Genomic DNA, 6,137 nt, shown 5'->3' on the forward strand with positions numbered 1-6,137 from the left:
GTTAGATGAAAGAAAAGAGAAATTGGAAGAAAATCAAAAGGAATTCAAATTCACCCTTTTGCACTTGAGAATTGAACACTTAGGTGACTTTGAAAACCTTAAAAAAGGTGCTCAAGTTAAAACTAATATCTTTAAGCCCCAATTAATCCAGAAATTCTCGTTCTTAGAGGCTAAAGAAGGTTAGTTTGAGTTAAACAGGGCCACTTAAGCTTACTACAGAAACAATTAGTTGTCTAAGTTAATTAGTGCCTAAAACCAAATGGAGGATGGAGAAGGATGGAAAAAGTTAGATAGAAACTTTCTTCTTGAGAGCTAGAAGAGAAAGTTACAGAAAAATATAAAAAAAAACAGATAAAGAGTAGAAAATCAAATGGAATTCAAATTCATCCTTATGGACTTGAGAGTTCAACACTTGGGTGAGTGAGAAGGATTGAATGAGGTGCTTAAGTTAAACTAATATCGTTAAGCTACAATTACTCAGAAAATTCTCTTTCCTAGAAGCTATTCAAGGTTAGTTTGAGTTAAACTTCCCAACTAAGCTAATGAATCAGTTGGTGACCTAATCTAGTTAGTTGCTAGAACAAAATAGAGAAGTACGGACATGGACGAAGAAGGTCAGATAGAAACATTCTTCATGAGAGCTAGAAGACAAAGTTAGAGAAAAGAAAGAGAAATAGGAAGAAAATCAAAGGGAATTCAAATTCATCCTTTTTTTTTTTGGGTGAATAAGACATAAATAAAAGACAAAGAATATACAAGATTACAAGGGGAATACCCCAGGCCTAAATCAGCTATACAGCAAAACAGACACCGTAAGCAAACTTAAACAATGTTCAGGTTCCATATCTTAGAAAATAGGGAAAATGAACATTGCGAAACCAAAAAGGTGAAACTATAGACATGACAAACCCACAGAACCACTAAGCAGTAGCACCTAAGCCGAATGCACACAACCAGAGACGAAATAGCAAAACCAGCGCAGCAGTAGTTCATGTGCAATCCAGAAACTAATGTAACGGCATGAGGCCGAGACATATCTACAAAAGACCTAGTGCATCCCACTAGGGTAGGCTTAACAAAATATTGTGCAATGTAAATTAAAAACAACATAAAGGAAGACAGTAATATAAAGGAAGACAACTTGTAAACAATGAGGCGCATCCAGCAGCCATCGGCACTTGACAGCCACTTGTAACTCAAATGCAGCAGACCAAATTCCATATTATCAACCCAGCAGGTAGCAGCAGCTATCAGGTAAGCAGCAGCAAACACTAAAGCAGCGGACAGCAAGGGGATCACCAGCAGCACCAACACCACAGCAAGGCAATCCAAGGTTTGGTGAAGATGGCAGACATTCTCTAAACATAGTAGAATTTCCTGCCAGTTACAAAAACAACAACCCAAATCACAAAAGCCCAATAAAATCCAATAAGAAGGATAATACACACATTATTTAAACTCTCATCACTCGGCCCACAGTATAGGACCTCACTACACTCGAAAATTGCTTCCTTATCCTGCAAATAAAGAGATAATATATATATAACGGTTAGCATATAAAACATATGTAGGCTATTTTCACTCAACCATTAAACATTCCATAGATGTTGCCGAAATGACTAAACAGAGTTAAAAGTTTTATGTCTCACTTCACTCAACCCACTTTCCGAGGAAACAGACACCACCAGCTGCACAGGACACAAACAATTAGAAAACCCACATTATATAGCTCACCAACACTCAACTCTCATGTGAGAAACTCCCATCACTCAACAGCCCTCCCAATACGAACAGTACGGGGCTTCAGAATGGAATCAGTCAAATTCCGTTGCTTTAAGAACCATTCATCGCTTGCAGATCTAGGTAAATTGTTTAATGACATTAGCCTGCCTCTAATCATTTGAACAATTGACTTGATAACAACTTCTTCAGGTTTCATTTCCTTATTAAAAATTCTGTTATTTCTTTCAATCCATACTTGATAAACTGTACACAGCAGAGCCAGTCTAGTAGTAATGGCTCTCAGAGATTTACCCATACTCTCCCTAATAGCAACATGAACAATATCAGGCCAAAAAATGTCAGGCCACTTTACATTACACTTAACTTTAATAGCATCCCAAACCTTAAGAGAGAAAATGCAATTAAAGAAAAGGTGGGAGTGGCTTTCAGTGTGTTGATTGCAAAAGGAGCATTTGAAGTCATCCCTCAGACCAAAAGATGGGGGGGTCAAAGATATAAGGTCTCTAATCTCCCAAGAGTTGGGAAAAGGCCAGTTCCAGGAATCCCCATTAACAATATTGCTCACTTTAGCCTCCCCAGAGAGCCCGAAATCATAGATAATCCTATTCCCAAATTTGTCCCAGATAGAGCCCACTGGATGCCAATTATCATGCCACAAAAAAGTGGCATTACCATTCCCAATTTTGTGTAAGATGAGAGGAAATATAGACTTTCTAAGAGAAAGAATCTTCCTCCAGACCCAAGAAGGGTCACTAGGAACAGAGACTTTCCAAAAACTTTTGCCTTTGAGTAAGTAAGATTTAACCCATTGGCACCACATCGACTTCTCACCCCCGAGAAAAGGAACCATATGTTTGGCAATAGCAGCTCTATTCCAAACCTCGAGAGATTTAAAACCCAGACCACCTTCATACTTGGGAGCGCAAACCTTGTCCCAAGCAATTTTTGCACTATGCTTTTTCAGATCAACCCCGGACCAGAGAAAGGCTCTAAGTAAATTTTCAATTTCTCTAACAACCTTCTTAGGGAGGATGAACAATGAGGACCAATAGACTTGCATGGAGAACAGAATGGTTTGGATAAGGTGAGCTCTACCAGCATAAGAAAGGGCCTTATTGGTCCAACTCTTAATACGGCTAGTGATTCTGTCAATAAGCTGCTGGCAATCAAAGGCTCTCAACTTAGTGGTGATTAAGGGAACACCCAAGTACTTGACAGGGAGGGTACCTTCATTGAACTTTACAATCTTAAGAATTTCCTCCCTAAGACTAGGACCACAGCCGCAGAAAAAGATATTACTCTTAGGAGTAAGCCCCGAAAGACTCTTGAACTCCTCAAGCCCATGCATAATCAATTGCACAGTAGACGCATCCCCTTTGCTGAATATCATGAGATCATCAGCAAAGCACAAATTAACAATCGTAGTCTTCTCACATTTCCAATGGAATTTAAAAAGAGGATGCTTGGATTTCTCAACAAGGATCCTAGCCAGGATTTCCATAGCCAAGACAAACAAGTAAGGAGACATTGGGTCTCCCTGCCTAAGGCCTCTAGCGTCCTTGAAATAGCCATGTAGGCTACCATTGATACAAATGGAAAACGACGGACTAGTGATACATGCCTTAATCCAGGAAATCATAGAGAGTGGAAAGGCCATAGCCTTTAGGACATCAATAACAAACTCCCATCTAACAGTATCGTAGGCTTTCATAATGTCAACTTTCATAGCACATTTAGGAGTAACGGACTGACGATGATAACCTCTCATGAGCTCTTGGGACAAAAAAATATTATCAGAGATCCTCCTATCTTGCACAAAAGCAGATTGAACAGGGTCAATCAAATCAGGGAGGACAACCTTAATTCTGTTAGCAATAATCTTGGCTATGCACTTATAGATTGTGTTGCAACAAGAAATAGGCCTAAAGTCACCCACTCTCAAAGGATTAGGAACCTTAGGGATGAGAGCAATAATAGTGCTGTTAACCTTAGAGAGAAGTTTACCAGACTGGAAAAAGGTTCTAATTGCTTGAGTAACCTCCTTCCCAACAATGTCCCACGAGGCCTTAAAAAAACTACCCGTAAAACCATCCGGGCCAGGGGCTTTATTAGCCTTAAGAGACCAAACAACATCCTTAATCTCTTTATCAGAGACAGGACTACCAAGCTTTATAGATTGTTCCACAGAGACTCTAGACTGAACCAGAGAATTAATCCTTTCAAAACCATTGTACTGGTCCTTGAGCGGGGTACCAAAAAGATTTGTGAAAAAACTAATGAAGGATTGATGAATGTCTTCAGGCTTAGATGATTTACTACCATCATCCAACTCAATGCTAAGGATTTTGCTTCTGTTAATATTGCTCTTAACAGATCTAAAAAAGAATTTGGTATTCCTATCCCCCAGACCCAACCAATCAACCCTGGATTTTTGATGAGCAAGACTCTCCTCCACAGCACATAAATCCACATAATGCCTGTGGTTAGTTCTCTCAAGATTTTGCAAAATTAGATTGCTCGGATCCTTGTCCAATTTACGTTGAACAGATTCAAGGTCTGACTTAGCAACAAGGACTCTGGTAGATATGTCACTAAAATCTTTCTTGTTTAGGTCTCTCAACCCAGGTTTCAAATTTCTAAGCTTTTGACAGACCCTAAACATGGGAACACCCTGAATGTACTGACTCCACTCATTAGAAACCAGGAAAGAAAGTCCTTATGTTTGGACCAGAAATTAAAGAACTTAAAAGGTTTCTTATACGAGGTGACAGCATCAGAAACAGTCAAAACAGCAGGAGAGTGGTCAGAAATAGTAGAAGGCAGAAAAATAGCAGTAGAGTTGGGAAATTTATCCAGCCAAGATTCATTAACCAAAACTCTATCAATTTTAGTAGCAATATACTCCCCACAATCCCTCTTGTTAGCCCAAGTAAATTGGCAGCCAGAATATGACAAATCGTCAAGCTCAGAGGTAAGAATATAAGAATTAAATTCCTCCTTCGAAGAATTCCAAATCTGAGAGCCTCCAAATTTCTCATGACTGTATCTAGTAGCATTAAAATCCCCTAAGAAGGCAATGGGACATTTGGACTGAGAGTGGGATAATCTAACCATGGTTTCACAAAAGACCCTTCTCAAAGAGTAGTTATTGTCAGCATACACAAAACAGGCAAGGAAAGTAGAGGCCTGAGTAAGATCAGTAATCTTACAAAAAATATGTTGATCAGAGGCAGATAGCTGGTCAACCATACAAAAATTGGAGTCCCAAGAAACACAAATTCTACCAGTTTGATTAGGTTGTGAGTTTGACAAAAAGGACCAGTTCTTTAAACAGGAAGAGAAAATTTTCTTTTCATTTACAGCTCTTAGTTTGGTCTCCAAAATACCCATGACTTTAATATCTTCTTTAACCACAAAATTTTTTAACTCTCTATGTTTAGAAGGATCATTCAACCCTCTAATATTCCAAGAAGCTATTTTAAAAGTCATAGAAAACAAAAGACAAAACAAAACCCACAACTAAGAAACTGAGAATTACCTCTTCTTTTTCCTCTGGCTACTGCTGCTCTTGCCAGAGGATTTACCTTTTGCTGGAGTTGGTTAATTTGGCACAGGAATAGCATTAGGACTACCAGGAGTTGAATCCTTGAACTTCTGTACTTCCTCCAGCAATGCTGGGTCTAGAGGGATGATAAGGCTTATAATATCTGCCAAGTTGCTCTTCATCTCTTGCAGGCCCTCAATGTAGGGAACATCTTCCTGGTGTCAGCAGAAGAACCAGCAAGAATCTGAGAAGCAACAGGCCTGTTGTCCTCTGCTACTGAGTCAGAATTTTTGCTTGATCTGTAAAAGGCACTTCCCTATTCAACAGTAATTCCTCATCAGTAGCTTCAATTTGGTCAGGTAGTGAAACCTCCCCTTGCAAATTAGAAGTCAGACCTTCCTCTTCATTTGTTCCATGAGTTCCCTGAGGAACAGGAATTGCCTCATCTCCAGCAATAACTCCAACTTGCATCTTCCCTTTAGCTATAATAGTGGTCCAGCCAGGCTCAGTAGGATTCTCTTCTGTTTCTTTCTGGAGAGACACCAGTTTAGCCACTTGAGTAGTAACACATCTAGTTGTGTCATGGCCAAAAGCTACACAATGTTCACATTTAGCAGGAAGACCTTGGTATTCAACATTCACAACAATTGTTTCACCATCATAATTTACAGGGAAAGAAGGTGGTTGTTTGGAAGAAGCATCAACTTCTACACAAACTCTGGCAAAAGCAACCCTACCCCCACTAGTAGTGAGCTGATCCGTGAACAACGGGTTACCAACAGCACTAGCAATCCTACCAAGGCCATCATCATCCCAATATTCTAAAGGAATATTATAGAACCTAACCCAG

Source organism: Camellia sinensis, unplaced genomic scaffold (assembly GCF_055761805.1).
Source record: "Camellia sinensis isolate YWXY unplaced genomic scaffold, ASM5576180v1 Unanchor3, whole genome shotgun sequence".
NCBI classification, from domain to species: domain Eukaryota; kingdom Viridiplantae; phylum Streptophyta; class Magnoliopsida; order Ericales; family Theaceae; genus Camellia; species Camellia sinensis.